The sequence below is a fragment of the Capra hircus genome, chromosome 29, assembly GCF_001704415.2.
Source record: "Capra hircus breed San Clemente chromosome 29, ASM170441v1, whole genome shotgun sequence".
Lineage (NCBI taxonomy): Eukaryota > Metazoa > Chordata > Mammalia > Artiodactyla > Bovidae > Capra > Capra hircus.
This window is the reverse complement of record NC_030836.1, coordinates 10,080,034-10,102,439: the sequence shown is the minus strand read 5'-3', so window position 1 is coordinate 10,102,439 and position 22,406 is coordinate 10,080,034. Positions and strand designations below refer to the sequence as shown.

The following is a 22,406-nucleotide window of genomic DNA, read 5'->3' as shown; positions in this document are numbered from 1 at the left end:
AATCCCTGGGTCAGGAAAACCCCCTGGTGAAGGAAAGGGCTATATACTCCAGTATTCTTGCCTGGAAGATCCCATGGATAGAGGAGCCCGGAGGGCTACAGTTCATGTGGCCATCGAGAATCTGATGTGAGTTTCACACATGCATACCAAATGGAGCGGGCTGGGAGTGAGGATGCACGCTTGCGACAGGATGAAACACCTGGTGATCTGATGTATTTTTTGCCCGTTATACACAACAAGGGAAACACAAGCACAGAGCCAAGGGGTAGCAATTATTAGTGTGCTCCAGGTCAGAGAAGGGCAGATGATGGATATATTATCAAAGGAAAGTATATTATCTGGGACAGGAGACATGATAATTTAAAGAAAATAAGCTGACAGCTTGTAAAAAATATTTGCCTCCTTCTGCCATTTATCATACCCATAACTCCTTACAACTGAGACATGAAACATTAAACAGAGAATATTGATGTTAGGTCTTATGTACTCTTCATATCAAATTATCACACGCAATTCTTAAAACATCTCTATGATACCAAATAAACTATCACTGTCTCCATTTTACAGAGTAGAAAATAAAGGATTGAGAAGTTAAGTAGCTTGACTAAGAAATTCTTGGAGGTACAGAGAACCACAGTATTGATGCAGAGTACGGCAAGGGCTTTCCAGCTGGCGTTAGTAGTAAAGAACCCAACTGTCAATACAGGAGACTTAAGAGATGTGGGTTCGATCTCTGGGTTGGGAAGATCCCCTGGAGGGGGGCATGGCAACTTACTGTAGTATCCTTGCCTGAAGAATCCCATGGACAGAAGAACCTTGTGGGCTATGGTTCACAGGGTCACAAAAAGTCAAACACTACTGAAGCAACTTAGCATTCCATGATGTGGAATGGTCAACAGACCAGAAACAGCAGCGGCACCTTGCCAGTTACTCCCCAAGCCTAGAGAATCACAATCCATGGAAGTAGAACTCAGGAATCTGTACTGCAACAAGCTATCCGGATGATTCTTAATCATAGTAAAGTTTGAGGCACACTGATGTAAAGGGAAGATCAAGAGTTTTAAAGCCAACAAAACTGAGCTTAAATTAGAACTTTTAGAATTATGAAGATGAAGAAATCATCATGTAAGTAAAACATTTAAGATAGCATTCAGCAGAAAACAGTCATGCCTTACACAATGATCATCCCTTTGAACTGTGGGTGGATCTACTTACAGGAAGACTTCTGGACTCCTGGGGGAGCAATCAGGTCCCTCCCCTACTCACCAGGACTGAGACCCATAAAGTGTGGAACGAGTAAGGCCAGTCCTGGAAGGACATGTTATCAGTGCACTTTATCCACTTTAGGGACTGCACAGAAGTCATTTAATCATTCACTTTTATAACATATACTTCTATAGGGCTGTATTTTGTGTGCTGTGTTTAAGGCTGATGCTATAATATAAACACAACTGGCAAGGTTTCTACCATGAAAGAATTGGAAGGCTGGTTAGGAAATAGATGGTCATCAAATAATCCAAGATAGAATGGGAAAGACTAGACGTCTCTTCAAGAAAATTAGAGATACCAAGGGAACATTTCATGCAAAGATGGGCTCAGTAAAGGACAGAAATGGTATGGACCTAACAGAAGCAGAAGATATTAAGAAGAGGTGACAAGAATACACAGAGGAACTGTACAAAAAAGATCTTCACCACCCAGATAATCATGATGATGTGATCACAAATCTAGAGCCAGATATCTTGGAAAGTGAAGTAAAGTGGGCCTTAGAAAGCATCACTATGAACAAAGCTAGTGGAGGTGATGGAATTCCAGTTCAGCTGTTTCAAATCCTGAAAGATGATGCTGTGAAAGTGCTGTACTCAATATGCCAGCAAATGTGGAAAACTCACCAGTGGCCACAGGACTGGAAAAGGTCAGTTTTCATTCCAATCCCAAAGAAAGGCAATGCCAAAGAATGCTCAAACTACTACACAATTGTACTCATCTCACATGCTAGTAAAGTAATGCTCAAAATTCTCCAAGCCAGGCTTCAGCAATACATGAACCGTGAACTCCCTGATGTTCAAGCTGGTTTAGAAAAGGCAGAGGAACCAGAGATCAAATTGCCAACATCCACTGGATCATTGAAAAAGCAAGAAAGTTCCAGAAAAACATATATTTCTGCTTTATTGACTATGCCAAAGCCTTTGACTGTATGGATCACAATAAACTGTGGAAAATTCTTCAAGAGATGGGAATACCAGACCACCTGACCTGCCTCTTGAGAAACCTGTATGCAGGTCAGGAAGCAACAGTTAGAACTGGACATGGAACAACAGACTGGTTCCAGATAGGAAAAGGAGTATGTCAAGGCTATATATTGTCACCCTGCTTATTTAACTTCTATGCAGAGTACATCATGAGAAATGCTGGACTGGAAGAAACACAAGCTGGAATCAAGATTGCCAGGAGTAATATCAATAACCTCAGATATGCAGATGACACCACCCTTATGGCAGAAAGTGAAGATGAACAAAAAAGCCTCCTGATGAAAGTGAAAGAGGAGAGTGAAAAAGTTGGCTTAAAGCTCAACATTCAGAAAACGAAGATCATGGCATCCAGTCCTATCATTTCATGGGAAATAGATGGGGAAACAGTGTCAGACTTTATTTTTGGGGGCTCCAAAATCACTGCAGATGGTGACTGCATCCATGAAATTAAAAGACACATACTCCTTGGAAGAAAAGTTATGACCAACCTAGAGAGCATATTCAAAAGCAGAGACATTACTTTGCCGACTAAGGTCAGTCTAGTCAAGGCTATGGTTTTTCCAGTGGTCACGTATGGATGTGAGAGTTGGACTGTGAAGAAGGCTGAGTGCCAAGGAATTGATGCTTTTGAAGTGTGGTGTTGGAGAAGACTCTTGAGAGTCCCCTGGACTGCAAAGAGATCCAACCAGTCCATTCTGAAGGAGATTAACCCTGGGATTTCTTTGGAAGGAATGATGCTAAAGCCGAAACTCCAGTACTTTGGCCACCTCATGAGAAGAGTTGACTCATTGGAAAAGACCCTGATGCTGGGAAGGATTGGGGGCAGGAGGAGAAGGGGACGACTGAGGATGAGATGGCTGGATGGCATCACAGACTCGAAGGACGTGAGTCTGAGTGAACTCCGGGAGATGGTGATGAACAGGGAGGCCTGGCGTGCTGTGATTCATGGGGTCACCAATAGTTGGACACGACTGAGCGACTGAACTGAACTGAACTGATACATAGACTTTAGCAGAGTTTGATAAGTACTCTAAAGAATGGGTCCAGATTAATGAAAATTTATAGATGGAGCCAGATCTAGAACTGATGCTTTTGAATTGTGGTGTTGGAGAAGACTGTTGAGAGTCCCTTGAACAAGATCAAACTAGTCAATCCTAAAGGAAATCAACCCTGAATATTCATTGGAAGGACTGATGCTGAAGCTGAAACTCGATACTTTGGGCACCTGATGCAAGGAGCTGACTCATTGGAAAAGACTGATGCTGGGAAAGATGGAAGGCTAAAGGAGAAGGGGGAAGCAAAGGATGAGATGGTTGGATGGCATCACCGACTCAATGGACACAACTTAGAACAAACTCCAGGAGATAGTGAAGGACAAGGAAGACTGGTGTGCTGCAGTCCATGGGGTCACAAAGATTCAGACATGACTGAGCGACTCACAACAATGAGATCTAGAATATGGGGGTAAGGATGACCTTTAGGAAGTATGAAGATTTGAGATGAGACCTGAAGGATGAGTAGGACTTAACCAGATGAAGGGCTGGTAGGGGTCACTGTAGAGAAAAGACTATCTTGAAAATAAATCGGATGTTTTGAGGCCACGAGGAGGGTGTAGCTCATATAGGGAAAATTCAGAGTGCACAGCGGACAGTGACACTAGAGGGGCAGGCTGCAGTCAGATTACACACAAACAGGTGAAACATATTGGAGCAAAGGGGATTGTTTTAAGCATTTAAGCAGATACATGACATTATTGCCAGCTTCCCTAGTGGCTCAGGGGTAAAGAATCCCCCTGTCAATGGAGAAGACGTGGGTTTGATCCCTGGGTCAGAAAGATCCCCTGGAGGAGGAAATGGAAACCCACGCCAGTATTTCTGCCTGGGAAATACCATGGACAGAGAAACCTGGCAGGGTACAGTCCATGGGGTTGAAAAAGGGTTGGACACAATTTAGCGACTAAACAACAGCAGCAACATGACATCAAAATCACATTTGAAAAATCTATTTCTGGTGGCATTATAGGAAATAGGAGTAGGTCAAGAATAGATGGGGGAAGCCTCCTTTAGGAATATACTACAGTAGGCCCAGCAAGAAAGAAAAGGCATCTTGTGTTAGAGCAGCAGTAGAAGAGGTCGAAGAAAAATCAAGATTTGCAAAAGGGTTACAGACTGCAGATTATAGTGCAAAACAATGTCACAGAAGAGTAAGACTCGTTTTGGAACCTCCAAAATTATACACATGGACAGATCAAGCCCCTGAAGCTAGGCTTTCCACCTAGACCTATAGAGTTATGAACCTTGATAAAAAGCAGAGAGAGAAATGGTACTTTTCAGGTGAGGATGAAATAGAGGTTTGTGCAGATGACAGACAGATACCAGAGAAGCCTTATCTAGCAAGAGTGCCTAAGAATGCGAGGTAGTGGGGTCAAAATTTTAGTTCATCATTACATACAGAAAGAGCCACACGTCATTTTTCATACACCTCTTATACACTGAGGCTCCAACTACAACATTAACAAGAGAAACCAACATTAACAGTTTCTATTTGGGAATAGATAGCTACTTAGGGTGATTGGGGAGAAATTCCAGGGGGTAAAAAGGCATAATAGAAAGAGGTTGGATTTAGGCAGAGTTCTGCTTCAAAATCTGTTCTAGCACTTACCAACTATAATACCTTGGAAAAGCACCTGTACATTTGAAATTTTCAGTTTTCTCATCTGTTAAAAAGGGTAATTCCAGCTCCCTCTTATTTCTTGTGAAAAGCAGAATTAACATAATTAAAATACCTAGTATAGTAGCTAACTCACAGTGCTAAAAATTATTAATAATTATTATAAGGATGTATAGATGATGATAATACCAAATATTTACTGGGATCTTACTAAATACCATGTTGTCTGCTAAAATCATAACAGAGATTAATTTATATAATCTTTAATATGATCCCATAAAGTGAGTAACATAATTACAGATAAGGAAGGTAGAAGTTCAGTAACATGCCCAATATCAGAAAACTATTAAGTTGTAGAATCTAGATTCAAGTCCAGGTAGTTTGATTCCAGATTCCTCCCATTTTTAACCACTGTGAGCCATCGTCTCTTTTATACTCTAGAGAAGTAAGGTGTTACAGAAAGAAGTTTTTTTTGTTTTTTAAGGAAAAAAAAAAAAAACATTCAAGAGACCAGTGTTAAGCGCTTGATGTACTATTTACCAGCAATGACTCTGGAGAGAGGTCACTTAGTCTCTTTTACTTTTAGTTATCTTGGCTCTGAAACTGGGATTTACACAAACATTGTGTCTGTAGTTGCCCGCCTCTGCGGCTAAAACACACTTGATGTCTAATAAATAAAAGTTAAGTAAGTGTATGAATGAGTCTCCATGATATGAGTTTAAAGATCTTCTCTCATCAGTGTGCGTCAGTATGATGGACTAGATCAAGTACAGCTTTCTGCAGCCTGGAAAGTAAGTCAGCAGTGAGAACTCTGAAGAGTCGGGGCAAGGGCTCCAGCCTGACTTCTGTGTGTTTGGATGGTCTCCCATCCTGACATACCTGCACAAGAAGAGAGCAAGGAACTGAGCCCGAAAAACAGCAAGCTAAAGACCTCACTCCCTCTCTCTCTGAGCTAGTATAGAGTTTTAATGCTAAAATGAAGGCATTGATAGACAAGATTTATGGAAAATTATAATCAATTTTCTGAGGAAATGGAGTCATTTCGAAATCTTACCTCAAGAAAGCCAAAAGACCAAAAGAAATGTATCACTAGCAGGGCTACCCATTTGCACTTCCAAGCACAAGCTTCGATATGAATTTTTTAAACCTAAAGGGAATGCAAAGCTCAGATTTGTTTTCACAGGAGGCTAACTGCTGACTGAAGATGTGGCATTTAAAGCACACACCATGGAAATGAGATTGTCTGAATCACAGCTTCTTCAGGCCTACTCAATCCACCCTGATTGACAGGTCCAACTTCATTTATACAGAGAAGATTCCTTTCATGAGAAAATTCAACATATGACTAACTGGGAGATGGAGATTAAGTGTTAAGGAATGACATTTCCAACACATGATAGCATTTGGAAAGTACAGATGATTCAAAAATACACACACACACACACACACAGAGTTGGTTGTAGGTTTTTTCCCCCAGTTTCCATAGACTGGTCTACAGAATAACACAAATAAGAATGTAAAGGAGAATCTGTGCTGATGTTCAAAAAACAGTTCAACTCAATATATGTTTACTGCAGGCTTACCATGCACCAAACACTGGTCTCACAAAACAAGCACTTTGCCTTAAGGGGTTTACATGAAAGTAAGTCAATATCACAGAGTAAGTTTGGAGGTAAAATTGAGCAGTGTAGACAAGAAAGAGTGGAAGGTGACTAATTTTGCCTGGGGCAAAGAAGAATTCACTTAGGAACTTAAACTAGTATATGATTTTGAAGGTCAAATAAGAATTCTCAACAGGGACCACATCGGAATAGAGCAGAAAAGGCGGCTTTCCATTCCAGTGAGACAGGCTTGCACCCACACGGCAGGTGTGTATTCTTCCAAGATGGTATAAATATTTAGGTTCACTGGGGAAAGTGGTCATCGTTTGAGAGGCAGTGAATTTCAATGCGGAAATTACTGGACAGTAGTAGTATGTGTGTACAAGTCACTTAACCTCCTTGGACCTCAGCTGAGAGTTGAAACTTGGAATCTCCAAGTTCCTTTTTAAGTCTAATGTTCAATGATTGTGTTAAGATCCTAGAAATACAGGTCTAGAAAGTGCCCTATCCATTCATCTCAAAGCCTAGATAGGGAGAGAGACTGCTAACCACACTGGTGGTAAAAGCCCCACAGCACACCTTGATCAACGATCTGATTAACCCTGGAAAGAAAGGATTACACCCTAGCCTCTGGGTCAGCACTACCCAAGAGAAATACAATGAGGCCCAAAATGTGAGCCACATATGTAGTTTTAAAATTCCTAGTAATCTGAGCAGAGCAAAAATAAATAAATAATTTTAATACTATATTATATTTAAACCTACATATTCAAAATATTATAATTTCAAAATACAGTCAAGAAAAAGTTTGAAATAGTTTACTTTTTTTTTTTCCCCTTGGAAAGTCTTTAAAAGCTAATATATATTTGACACTTATTAATAATGCATCTCAATTCAAACTAGTCACACTCCAAGGACTCAGCAGCCAATATGACTGACTGGTAGACACTTTCCTGGATAGCACAGCTGTAGGGTGTATCTTCAGAAACCACTAGACAGCTCCAGGGACACCCACATTCCTCTACCACATGAAATTAGGTTTGAAATTATTGTTGAATTTTATGTCAACTCTCAGGGCTTTGTTTCCTAAGGAGTGTCCCCTGAGAGCAGTAGCATTTTCCTCTACTTCAGTTCAGTTTAGTTCAGTCGCTCAGTTGTGTCCAACTCTTGCGACTCCATGAATTGCGGCATGTCAGGCCTCCCTGTCCATCACCAACTCCCGGAGTTCACTCAAACTCATGTCCATCGAGTCAGTGATACCATCCAGCCATCTCATCCTCTGTCGTCCCCTTCTCCTCCTGCCCTCAATCCCTCCCAGCATCAGGGTCTTTTCCAATGAGTCGACCCTTCCCATGAGGTGGCCAAAGTATTGGAGTTTCAGCTTTAGCATCAGTCCTCCCAATACATCTCAGCAAAAGGAAGACTTGAAATTTGCTTTCACATGACACTGGAGGTTGGGGGTGGACATCACTGGAGAAGGAAGGAATTTACCACTGCCTCAATTTCCCTTACGTATAAGACACTTTGAAGGGCTTGTAACTATTAGCATATGTTAAGTTGTACAATGGAATCTATGTCTACAAGATAGACATTAGCATCTCATTTCATGGATGAGAAAACTAAGGCTTAGACCAAGGCTAAACAACTAGCTCAGACTCACACAGTTAGAAAGAGGTAGAGAAAGAATTCAGAATAAGGGTTATGATACTTAAAAGACTCACAGATTGACAAAGTTGGAAAGAGGTGGAGAAGGAATTCAACCTTCTCATATTTAAGAGACAGGGTTACTAGAGCTAACCCTGCTTGGTCACATAAAATTTCAGAGCATTATAGTCTGAATAGTCCAGCATCCTGAAATTCCTCTTCCGACCATCTAGGCACCTCTTCACAAGCCTGGGCTAATTCTTTCCTAAATAGTACTTGACATGTATGTCTCTCAGTTGCTTTACCTCTAGAAAAGCTAAACAACAAAACCCTCTCTCTCATTTCTTCCTAAGACTACTAAATCAAAACCAATCCCAACACTTTTGCCCTTAAACCAAGCAGCTACCTTTTCATTCTTTCTGATTATCAAAGCTTTTGTATGAACACTCAAGAGGAAAAGTCTGGGGCTCCGCAAAGCAGTATGGTATAGATGGGAAAGACTGGCTCTGTCAACTTCTTGTGTGTGAATTGCACACATTAATGTGCCTCTCTAAGTCTCAGTTTTACAGTCTGTTAAATAAGGGCAGTTGCAATGCCCGACAGGGTTGTTATAAGGGTTAAGGTAAAAGACAATGACATTCCTAGCACGCAGGAAGCACTCCTTGAGTCAAGGCCTTCTTTTCTCCCGCAACACACTGACCATCAATGACCCTGTTATGTTCTGCTCCTCTTTCAACTCATTCCCAATCGTTGGCCTCTTCCCCAGGATTATTATCCGTCTATGTGCATAAGCTCAATAAGAAATATACATGGAAATAGGACCTCGGGCCTCCCCTCCACCCCAGCCTACTCAGCGGAACTGAAGCGAAGAGGATAGACATTCATGTGTTCTTTTTCTCTGGGGGATATACTATCCCTTACTTAAAATTGTGTCAAAAATACTCTGCCCAGAATGTTCCTGAGGGATTTTACGGCACTGACCGACCCGCTCGCCCAGCCAAAGCTTTACACCCTGCCTCTAGCCATTTTTGTCTTACAGGCTCTGCAGACTGTGGTGCACACCAGGGAACGTGGCTTTGTTTAGCCCTGAAGGAGGGGATAATGAGAGAAGAGGTGAGAATCACCCAGTGCTACAAAAATTGACGTTATTGACTATTGGACTCAAGGAAAGAGAAAACAGCCTTGCTGAGGCTGGTGGACTGGAAGGAGGAAAGGAACCAGAGTGGCAGCAGAGTCTACTTAATGGGAATGGGCAGACAGCACTGAGTGAGTCTCATTACTGAGCAAGTTTGGTCTCAGCAATCTCCACCCACCCCCAGTCTGCTTCAGCCATTTTGTAAAACTTTCTTCTAACCTATTTACCTGCACTTTAAAACAATGTTTTAGATCTGATGGAAAATGTGAGTGCATTTCATGGTACTGGTGAAGTTTCCATTTTTATTTATTTTTTTCTTATCTGCTATTTGCAATAACTGAACTTTTAGAACTAATCAAATGCTACTCTAAAAGCTTTATTAGAGAATCTTCTTCAGATAAAATGATTTTATGTCAAATTAAATTAAATTCAATAATCCATTACCTAAAACACACAGACATAGATACCATTTCTTAATAATGCCTCTGTTCCTTGAATAGAATACAGTGTTTAGCACAAAAGGGAGACTCAGTTAATATTTGCTTTAAAAATGAGCTGAAGAAGGTCTGAAATTCACATTTTAGTAAAGAAAACAAATAAGAATAAACACCTCCAATATAAGGGATACACATTACACTATTTAATACAAGGTGCTACGTTATACAAAGTATAGCAAGTGTTTCACTAATAGTAGAAAATAATATAAAATAATAAACAAAAAAAAAGGCAACAGAGAAGTTGCAGGTGGGAGAAGCTAAGAACTGGCAGGGTCCAGATGTAGGGAGAGAAAAGGCAAATGTCTTTCTAAACAATTAGAAGGGAAAAACAATAACAAGTATTTTATAGTGTTCTAGAATTTACAAAGTGTTTTTACTTTCTGTTCAGGCTTCCCTGGTAGCTCAGCTGGTAAAGAATTCGCGTGCAATACAGCAGACCCCAGTTCGATTTCTGGGTCAGGAAGATCCACTGGAGAAAGGATAAACTACCCACTCCGGTATTCTTGGGCTTCCCTGGTGGCTCAGCTGGTAAAGAATCCACCAGCAATGCGGGAGACCAGGGTATGATCCCTGGGTTGGGAAGATCCCCTGGAGAAGGGAAAGGTTGCCCACTCCTGTATTCTGGCCTGCAGAATTCCATGGACTGTATGCTTTGTAAGAACCATACAAGGCACAATGGGTGTGGTTCAGTGATGTTTAAAGGCACCTTGTGTGCAGAGAAAAGATTATTTGGAGCTCTCTTGGTTTACAAAATTAATGTTTATTTTTTCAAGTTATAAACTCAAAAGCCAACTGCTAGTTAACTTTTTAAGTTCAGTTTATAAGTGTGCTATTCTAATCAAGTGAGATTTTTACAATCACCATTTTAAAAGCTTTAAGGACTTCATTAAATTCCCCTTGAACAATTTAACCTGCATTTATAAATTTAATATATTAAATTTACTTTAAAGTACTTTGTCCGATAAACAAACTTTCCCAAGTATTTAAATAATTCCTTTATATCTAGTAAGTGCAACATAAAATATGGGAAGTTTTAAGCTTTATATGTTTCAATGCAAATAAGAAATGGTAAGAGACTCTATATCCTTCATCTTACAATCTCAAGTCAAAATCAGTTCCTTGACATTCTAAAAGTGATGTGTAAAATACTCCAATTTAGCAAATTCTCTTTAAAAAGACAAGTACATACGCTACTAAATATATGTAATTATTATATAGCAAAACATTCATAAAAGGTTTAATTTCCTTCATTATTCTATGGAAGTCCCTCAGTCGTGTCCAGTTCTTTGCAACTCCATGGACTGCAGCCCACCTTACTTGTCTGCCCATGGGTATTCCCCAGGCAAGAAGACTGGAGTGGGCTACCATTCCCTTCTCCAGGGGATCTTCCTGACCCAGCGATCCAACCCGGGTCTCTTGCATGGCAGGTAGATTCTTTACTGTCTGAGTCACCTGGATGAGCTCATTAATCTATAATTAATCAAAATATTTTTACAGATTAAAGACCACTGCCCACTAAGGAAGCAATTATGCAAATTCTCTGGTTGATTTCCCAAGAAATTTCAACGGTTTCATGTTTCGTTGACTGAGGTTGTAAATATATAGAGATCTTGGCTAGGCAATGTATAACTACAGTTATTGAGGATGACTTTTCTCATCTCCTCAATGATAAGACTAACTATTTTTTTATAATCACTATCTTATGAACTCCAAAATTTGAGAAAGGAATTTGGTCCAACCTTTTGTCCCCTGGATTCAAAATATATCATAAAGGAATCATCAGCTACACAAATTCACAAGTACCAAGTTTAAAGCAAACTTTCATCACTGCTTAAGCTGGAGTTTCACTGACTTTCTTAAAATATTTCAACATCTTTTGAATAGATTCAGAGTATCTGTGAGGCTTTGTCTGTTTAAATTCTTGTTCATGATATTAGATGGATGTTATGATTATCATATCAACTAAGACATTAGAAATTAGACATCAGAAAAACTGATCATTCACCTAGAAGTGTAGCAGACTATTTTTCTAAGTGGATATGGATTTCAAACCTAGGTTTTCCACCAAACATCCAGTTTCCACTTCTCTATGTCATGAGGAATGAAGAGGTAAAAGGACACAAGAAGTGGAAGAAATCATTCAAAGGTAGACTCTTTAGGATTTGTGAGCTGATTAGATATCCACTGGGGCTGGAGAGTTAAAAATAATTTCAATGTTTCTACTCTAAATGCCTAGGAGATCTGGTTGACTTCTTTCTAAAATACACACACACACACACACACACACACACATGGACACACACACACACACACACACCAACAGCTCAGAGTGCATTATTTGGGGGTGTAGGTGTAGAGACAGTGTTAGGGGACTAGCTGGAGAAACATATTTGCATTTACTATACTTATTTTCCCCATTTGAAGTTCAATGCAATGATCCTTTTGAAACTCAGACTCACCGTATATTTTTTTCCAAACTGTATCTCATTTCAAAGCTATTCCAAGGTTGCACTTGAAAGCTTTCTATCCTCTGCTGAATAGTAATGGTCTGAGAATAACAATGGTTTGAGTCCCTACCTATCTTTATTTATTTACTTTAAAAAAAAAAAGTTTCCCTCTTATGCAGCCATTTAAAAAGATGCTTATGAAAAAAAAATAAAAAAAATAAATAAAAAGATGCTTATGGAGAATTATTAACGACATGAGGATGTCTTTATGATACTGGTATTGAGTGAAAACACAGGATACAAATAATATACCTTAATCCTAGATATGTTCCACACATAAGACATCACATTCATAAACATACACTTATACACGTGCATGAAGAAAAAGTGAGAAGAATATAGAACTTTTATAGATGAGTTCTGTGGTTATGAGCAAGTATACATTTTTGTCCTTCTTGGTATTTACATAATTTCTATAATGAATATATATTACTTTTATAATCTTAAAAGCAGTTGAGGACTTCCCTGGTGGTCCAGTGGTTAAGAATCTATCTGCTAATTCAGGGGACAAGGGTTTGATCCCCAGTCCAGGAAGATTCCACATGCCTCAGGGAAGCTAAGCTGGTATGCCACAACTACTGAAGCCGTATATTTTTTTCCAAACTGTGAGCCCTAGAGCTTGTGCTCCTCATCAAGAGAAGCCGCTGCAATAAGAAACCCACACACACAGCTGGAGTGCCCGTATTCACCGCAACTAAAGCAAGCCCTTGTGCAGCAAGGCAGATCCAGTTCCAACAGTAAAGAAATAAATACATACTGTTGTTAAGTTCAGATACAATGCATACTAATTATAACTGATTCCTAAGTTCACTTTTCCTAAAAAGTCTGAAAGACTGCAGATTATAAATCAATTGACTAAACATGCAACCCACATGCACAGGACTCTAGAAAGATTCCAGAATCTACGTCAGGAATCCACCTCATTTCCCTCTTTCCAGGCTCACAGCATACTACTTGACCTCATTTTCCTCTTTGAATCCAGGTACAACCTTAAGAAAATAAACATATCCAGGTAGATCTTAATGAACAGATTAAGTCCATGTATACTTCTGAAAAGAATATGCAAGTCTAAGTACACCCATTAGAAATTAAATTATAAATAAAATAAGACTCAATATTTGTCTCCTGCTATTCACCTCACTTTCATTTTTAAAAGTGTATTTCCTCAGTGTCTTCCAGTTAAATTCTGCCTATTTAGAAAGTCCCAAAGCCTTTTATGATTCTAAAAAAAAGATCTAGTTTACCTCTGAGAAATATTTAGGATCAGACCTTCTCAGGGTCAAATGTCTCCTTGTTTTATTGCTCATCTTTCCCTTCTCAATTCTTGGGAGCTAGGTTCTCCAAACAACAATTTATCCTGGGGAGTTTTATTATCTTATTTACTGAACTAATAACAGGTGCAGAGTTGAGCAAACAGGCCTCTTTCAAAGGGCACCTATACTTCAGTTTGTTATTAATGTCTCTTCAGTATGAGCACCCCTAAATTCATGGGAGAGTACAGGCTACCAGGACCATGAGAATTCTTCTGGCTAATAGAAAAAAACTATGATACAACCAAATCAGCGGACACTGGGCTCTGTATCAGATGCTAAATCTAACAAGCCAGAGGATAGCTCAACAGAATTACTGAAAATAAGGAGATGCAAGAGGGAATCAAAAGCCAGAGTACCAAGTATCAGAGCAAGGGTCAAGAGTAAGACAGGTGTCCTTCCAGGTACTGCCTGTCCCAAGCACTGGGTCCCGCGTCTGGCATCTGTTCTGCTGCTACAAGTTGCTGCCTGCGTGGCCCAGGATAACTATACCTCTGGGACTGGGTCCCTTTACCTGTAAAATGGGTTTAATAACCAAACTTCTCTTAGGGTCACAGGGAAGATTAGATGATTCGAAGTATTTTGAACAGTGCCTGACTCATCATAAGCACTCTGTGAATACTAGCTACTGCATGCTAAGCTATGCAGATGGATAGGCAAAATCTCAAGGGCTAAGTAAGTGAAGTCGCTCAGTCGTGTACGACTCTTTGCAACCCCATGGACTGTATCCTAACAGGCTCTTCTGTCCATGGGATTTTCCAGGCGATAGTACTAGAGTGGATTGCCATTTCCTTCTCCAGCAGATCTTCCCGACCCAGGAATCAAACCTGGGTCTCCCACATTGTAGACAGACGTTTTACCATCTGAGCCACCAGGGAGGGAAATAAGTACTGAACCATGAATTCCCAAATGAGGACACTAATCGGTAAGTGAACCAAGTTATAGGGACAGTTTCCCTGTGTTTAGTGCGAGATTTCCACACGTTTTCTACTTACGGTTGACTGGCTATTGTAATCTGTCACCTTTTACTTACATATTCCTAACGGAGGCTCTGTGTTCCTCAAAGAGGAACACATTATAGTGTTTTTCAAATTGCGACTTATGAGCTACTCTGCACTCTTTCATGTTCAATAATAAAGGTAAATGAAAACAGTTCTAAAGTAGTCAGTAAAAATTACATTTCAACTATTTTTATCATTATAATACATTTAGTAAAAATGTTGATCAAAATTATAGGAAAGAAACAAATCTTTAAAATGTAAAAATAGAATAGAAAATACCAAAATGCATAGCTTTTGATAAAGTTAAGTAGTGCTTTGTGAACCTTGTACAGAGTTGCAATCTTGTAACTGTGTTATTTTATTTTTAAATTTATTTTTCATTGATGGATAATTGCTTTACAATTTTATGTTGATTTCTGCCGTACAACAGGAGTCAGGAAATCAGTCATAATTTCATATATATATATATGTGTATATATATATATATATACACACACACACACACCTTCTCTCCTGAGCCTCCATCCCACCGCTATACAGAGATGAAATTTTTGATTTATATTCTTTGTGGACTACAGACCAGAAAGTTTTAAATATTGACTACTTTGGTTATATATGTTACTTTGGCAAATATTAACGTATAACAGTTGTTCAACAAACTTGCTGACTCACTGCTTTAATTCCAAACATAAGCTATAAGACAGTGCTTCCCAAATCTGTCTTATGATAAGAATCACCTGGGGTCATTTCCAGATTCTCAGAGATTCTGAGTTTGGAGAAACATTATTATTTACTCTCACTAGTTCTGTCCCTCAGTCATGTCCAACTCTTTGCAACCCTATGGATGACAGCACGCCAGGCTTCCCTATAAGAAGAGGCAATAACCTGCCATTGGAAAATAAATTTGTTGAAAGCAAAATTTGTTCTCCTTGTTGTATGTCTATTTTTATTTCCTGGTATTATAGCTAATCCAAAGAGGTACTCTGTAAAATACATCTAGTTGTTTGAGGAGTGAACATTCATTTATTCAGCAAGTATTTATTGATCATTCGCAACAAAATCATGTAAGACATGATCCCTGCCCTCTAGTAGCTCAGTGTAGATTTATTTCAGAACTATGATGGGGTCCCCTGAGGATCAGATGATCTTACGCCAAAAATAAAAGGAGACTTGAATGCACATATGTGACATAAGTCTTTGTAATCTACCCTTCAGAATGTTCACAGGATTAAAAAGCACTGAAACCGCAATGGATAGAGGAGCCTGGCAGCTGATAGAGGAGTCGATGGGGTTGCAAAGAGTCGGACATGACTGAGCATGTGAGTACGGGGAAACTGCAACGGCAACCACATGCCGAAGCACTGTTCTCTAGTTAATACTATTCAGATACAGAGGAGCTGAGAACCAGCCCTACACAGCTGAGGGGAACTTGGTATCAGGGCAGGACAGGAGAAAGAAGAAGATAAATATCCAAAAGGAAAATTATATACAGAACTGGACAACCTGTCCCCAGTCTTACTGGCACTAACTTGATCCAAACTATTAACTTCTTTCACCTGAATTATCACAGGACGTACTAATTGGTCTTCCTCTGCTAACCCTTGTCCCCTTAAAGTCTTTTTTAAACACAGTAGCCTGAGCAACCTTATGACTCCTCCGCTTAAAACCCTGCGAGCTTCCCATTTCACTGAAAGAAGCTGAACCTACAAAGCTTGACATGATCTGCTCACTCTGACATTCTCTTGAACTTTCTCTTGCTAGCCACACTGGCTTCTTAGACGTTCCTTAAAATGTCATCTCAAGGCTTCTGTACTTTCTGCTACCTTTTCCTACATGGTTAATCCCCTCATATCCTTTACATCTTTCATCAAAAGTCCCCTTCCTAGTGAGACAGACCCTCACTAACCACTTCACCTAAAACTAACTTCAGCCCCTTTCCACAGTCACACTTTTGACTGATGGCCCTTCCATGTTTTGCTTTTCTTTTTAGCATTTATCAGGTGTAGCATGTATTTTACTTAACTGTGTTTTTAATTGTCTGCTTAGCTTACAAGCATGTAAATGTTATAAGGATAGGGATTATTGTCTATTTTATTTCACCCTCTATACTTCTGGGTCTATGTACTGACCTGACGCATCACAGATGCTCATTAAATATTCGGTGAATGAATGAATGCAGAATACAGAGAAAGGCCTCATGCTCTCACTCTAGCCACCATTTATAAGAAAGAAGAGAAGAAACAGTGAAGTCAGACTAAGTAAAACATATGCAATTTTATTATTTACTTAATTCCTTACTTTACTTAAAAAAAAGGTTGGGGGTATGGATGACACATAAATTACAGTTTCACAGAGCTCTATTATCTATTTAGGAAGGTTTTCAAAAGTTTAGAGTGGAAGAGACCTAATTTAAATGTAGGCTTCATAAGCACCTAATATTTGTTAAACATTAGGTTAGTTATTTTTGTTCCCTAAACTTTAGTTGAGGCTTCCCTTGTAGCTTAGTCATTAGTTTGCCTACAGTGCAGGAGACTTGGGTTCAATCCCTGGGTCAGGAAGATCCCCTGGAGAAGGAAATGGCAACGCACTCCAGTATTCTTGCCTGGAGAATCCCATGGACAGAGGAGCCTGGCAAGCTGCAATCCATGGGGGTGGCAAGAGTCAGACACAACTTAGCGACTAAACCACCACCACCACCACCACCACCACCAAACTTTAGTTTAACTTATCTACAAAATAGTGATGATAATACTTCTCTCACAGCCACTGGAAAGAATTCTGAGAGAACAGGTGCAAAGTTATTGGTGCAGTCCTGGCTCATGCCAAGATCTTAAAAACGGTAGCTATTATTGCCATTGTTCATTTTGCTATTTTACTGTTTATTAATTTCTTTATAAATTTTGTTTTGAATTAAAGACCCTCATTAAAAATTATTAACTCCACTAATCTGAGTAGATTTAGGCATTATAAACTTAATAACTGAGTAGGTGCAGAACCATTTGGAGGCCATAATACAGGGGCCCAGTGAGAGACTAACACATAATTGGCCTCCTAAAAGAGAAGGTTATTCAACTGGAACCCTGATAAGAGACCACCCCTGATTTGGAGAGCTATTCTATAAATTGTCTACACATTCTGATTCATGATTCTAAGCCTTGTCTATAACAAATAATGTTTATTAAAAGCATCAATATGCGGGGCTATCATAGAATCTAGCAAAGAGTAGGTGTCATCAGCATAATAGCAGACATAGTTTCTACAAGTTAAACTTTTAATCGTTCCATCAGTTATTGTTTGAATTCCTAAAATACAAACTAAGAATAATGAAGAAAACATTATTAATATATAGTCCCTGTCCTCAAAATGCTTAAAGTCTGCTTAGGGTGAGACAATATCCAAACAAACAAAAAGTAGCTCGCAATGGATAATAATGCAAGTGAGAGGCTAAGGCAATACAAGATTCATTGCCATGAATGATGGAGAAACTGCACTTGTATACAAAATCAAAAGGGGAACAAGGTAAGGGAATTAGTGTGGTTGGCATCAACTTCTTGGAAGACAGATACCCTGTACTATTTTTTAAAGGGAGGATAGAATTTATTTAAGCATGACCACGCAGAGAAGGGATTCCCATTGCAAGAAACAATTCAAGCAAATGCTCAGAGGCAGAAAACCATGGGGTGCTTGGAACAAAGCAATTCACTGAGTAAATCTGGTAGAAATGAGCATGATAAATGTCTGAATTCTAGGGTGCTTAGGCATCCAACAAATTGTTATAGTTTGAATTACTGATTACCTCCAACCTAACTTTACAACCTGGCTGTACAGATGCACGGAAAAGGCAATGGCACCCCACTCAAGTACTCTTGCCTGGAAAATCCCATGGACAGAGGAGCCTGGTAGGCTGCAGTCCATGGGGTCGCTAAGAGTCGGACATGACTGAGTGACTTCACTTTCAACGTTCACTTTCATGCATTGAAGAAGGAAATGGCAACCCACTCCAGTGTTCTTGCCTGGAGAATCCCAGGGACGGGGGAGCCTGGTGGGCTGCTCTCTATGGAGTCACACAGAGTTGGACACGACTGAAGTGACTTAGCAGCAGCAGTACATATGCAAAGGTCATGAGTGAGTATAAGTGGCTTGTGATCCCCAAATTCAGCACTCAAAGCAAAACCTATATGACTTTAAAATCTGTAGTTTCCTTTTACTCAAAAGAATTTAACAAGCATTAAGGTAATTAAATCTGGGAAGAAGCTGATTAAGTAATTAAGAGTAATCTGGGACTTAGTACAATCATTTAACAAGTATTTACTGAGCCCTTACTATGCCTTTGTCATTTTTCCTGATGTTGATGACATAGATATGAACAAAGCAAACTGAACTCTCAGTTCCCAGTTCCATAGAGTTTATACATTAGCATACTTGATGGTGGGTTTCACTGATAGCTCAGCAGTAAAAATCTGCCTACCAATGCAGGAGTCAGGGGTTCAATCCCTGGGTCAGGAAGATTCCCCTGGAGGAGGAAATGGCTACCCATTCCAGTATTCTTGCCTGGGAAATCCCAAGGCTACAGTCCTTGGGGTCACAAAGAGTTTGTGATGGTTATGGTAATGGTGGGAGAAGGGATATTATATGTAAATAGGTTTCTCTTCCACTATAGATATCTTTTCATTGGGTTCAGTTCCTCAAATTTCTTAACATGATTGCGATTAAAGGCAACTCTGAGGTCTTGCTCCTATTTGGTGGTCTCAATTTTATCAATCATGAATTAAATTAACTGAGCACTTAATACATTCCAAGAACATTTTTACAGTGCTTACATGTCTTATTTCATTTAATTCTTATAATCCCTGAGAACTATCATTATCCTTATTTTACAGATAAAAACAACTGAACTTCAGGTAGGTTAAGATAATTTTTTATACACAAAATTTCTGGAAATAAATGGGGGAAATATAGAAGTAAACAGTTATCCTGGAATCCCCAAAACCCACACTTTAAAATCATTCTGCTATGCTCTTTTCCTAAAGAGCTCTTATATTTACCCTCAAGGAATTTCAAAATGAAAAGAGCAGAATTTTTGAATCCTGGCAGCAGGATTTACTAGAACAACAGTAAATGAAGGGTCAGGAGGCCTAAGCCATATATTAGGTCTACTGCTGCCACATGTGGAACATAGAAACTGGTCATTTCCTTTCTCTACCTTAGTCTTCTTATCTGTGAAATGGGTCTAATACCCACCATTCATATTTCAGATATCATAGATCCACAAGTGTATATGAGTATGTTTATGGCAGCAAAATGAAAGGAGGGAAATAATGAGATGATGAACACAAAATTATTTAGAAAATAAAAGGTATCATGCAGATGTAACTTATTATCATCAGTATCATTACTTTCTAAAACTAGATCCCTTTCTCTAGATAAGAAGGACATCTGGTGCAACAAACTTCCTAGATGTTTTCTTATCAAAGAGGTAGCTTTTGTACAACATAAGCAATTTGAGATGGAAGAAAAATTAATGCAATGATCATATTGTTCTTTTTGTGTGAGTAGACAGATTAAACTGCTCTAATCATATTCTTCTTTAAAAAAGTTAAAAGATAAACCCAAGCCAACATGATATGAATGTTTATCAAACTCAACATCTTTACACTAACAAGAAAACACAGAATATAAATAACACTGTCTAAAAGTTTTCCTTTCCTTTCCTCCTGCAGAAAGTTCTCCTTCTAGAAATAGGTGGCAAATTAACACAATTTCTAAGGAGTTAGATTGAGGTGATTGTTCAGCCAATTCTCACAACACTGGCTTTGGCCAGTGTTTATTAGTTTTACCCTAGTAGTTTGTATTCAGCCTTGTAAGACCTCACACTCTATCCATTCCAACTATTTGCAACTCTCCAAAGGATTCCATGCTTTTGTCATTCTCTCCACCAGGCATGCCTTCCTCACTGGGGGCTCCTTAGCAAAACTCCATTAGCTATCAAGATTCAACTCCTAGGTGACTTCAATCACAGTGAGAACTTTCTTGACAACTCCACACAAAACTGGCCAGTGTTCTGTTTTGTCTTGTCACTACAGTGCCCTGCATAGTTGTCCATTTCTGGTCCTGTAATATTTCAAACCACTTATTTGCTTCCACGCCTGTGTCCTTTCCAAGACTGGAAACTTCTTGAGAGCAAAGACTGTTTCCATTGATCTTAGTTTCCCAGACTAAGATCACAGTCTGGGAAATCATAATGCATAAATCATAATTGTTCTTCAAAATTTTTGGTAGATAAATGAATAAACGGTGAAACATGAGTCACATTCTGATATCTCTATGTGCGTCTGTTAATCCTTGATTTTAACGTCTTGATTGTAACATTAAAAACATACTATCTCAAAAAATTGTGTTTATTGTACTATGTCATAAATGTCCAAATAATGAAACTATCATTCTAGAATAAAAGATTGTGACATCAGGGGCTTTTTCTGTGCAGAAAAGCATAAGCAAGAGCTTTTGCTATTCTTTGAATTTTAACCGCCTGAAAGTTTTAGGTCACTGTAACACCAATCATGTCAAATCATGGCAACATGAGAAGTGACACACTATAAAAGAAACTTTATCATAACCAAGGAAATAACTTATTCTGGGCAAAATGGAAATAGAAGCAAATACTTTTAAAATGCAATATAAAACAAACATTAAAAATAAAAATATCTTGGAAGACTTTACTGCACCAACTTGGTAAAATACAGAACCCAAGTTAATTGCAAACTCTTTTGTAAAACTTGCTATCTCAGAAGGAAAAGATAACTCTAATATAAAATTGTAAAGTACATAAGAAAGCACAAGATCTAATTATTGACAGGCATAAGCATATTTAAAGTTGAAGATAAACTACTAAAGCACGGTTAAATATATTGTATGTGGAATGTATGTCATCTGAGTTTCCATTGAAGGTATTATATCGAAGTACAGATTTGCAAAACTACTAAGAATTTATCATCCAAAGTTATCTGAATTAAGATATTTTTGGTAAAACTCTTTTCATTCTTTCGCTTATGAACTTAAATGAGAAAAAATTAAAACTAAGCCCACAAAGAACACTGACAGTAGTTAACAGCAAAAAAAAAAAAAAAAAGGATTTCCCAAAATTCATATTAAAGGAACTTTGGACTCAGGTTTTCTTGCACTTCTGAAATACAACATCAAATATCAAAACAATCATCTCTTAATCTAACTTTTTATGGAGATATATCTGAGAACATGTTTCTTCTTCAGAAAAGTTGAGGAGGAAAAACATTTACAGTTCACTGGGTTGAGGAAACAATGCATGCCATACCAATAACTTTGAACAGGAGGTGGTGAAGGGGAAATCCAGTTGATATTTGGGCACACTCTCTAGCTGTTTAAACATCTTTTCTCATACTTTCACCATATCATCATAGGCATGGGAAAAACTGACTGAAGAACTTAATCTTAAAAGTAGTAGAAAGTTAATTCTATAGAACCCTGCAAAATGGTCCACAGAATGTTTCCAGATTGTAGTTGTAAAAGAATTGGTCATCAAAACACAAATACTACCTGTTTGAAATTCAAATAGAAAACAAAAAGGCTTACAAAAGAGTGAGCAGCAGGGAGTTCTTTAATAAAACTTGTAAACACAGAAAATGAAACTTTAGTACCCAGACACATTCAAATACTCCTGCAGTAAAATAAAAGGGGAAATATTTTACGTTGACTTTTTTTTTTTGAGATTTCTATTTTAGGTATTAAGTCTTCATTGCCTTTATAAATATAT

General features: G+C 38.7%; 1 protein-coding gene across 14 annotated transcripts in view; it reads right to left on the bottom strand.

The window, feature by feature from the left end:
- DLG2 (discs large MAGUK scaffold protein 2) overlaps window positions 1-22,406 on the bottom strand; it is a 2,364,981-nt gene that overhangs the window by 1,617,623 nt on the left and 724,952 nt on the right. The window lies entirely within an intron of this gene.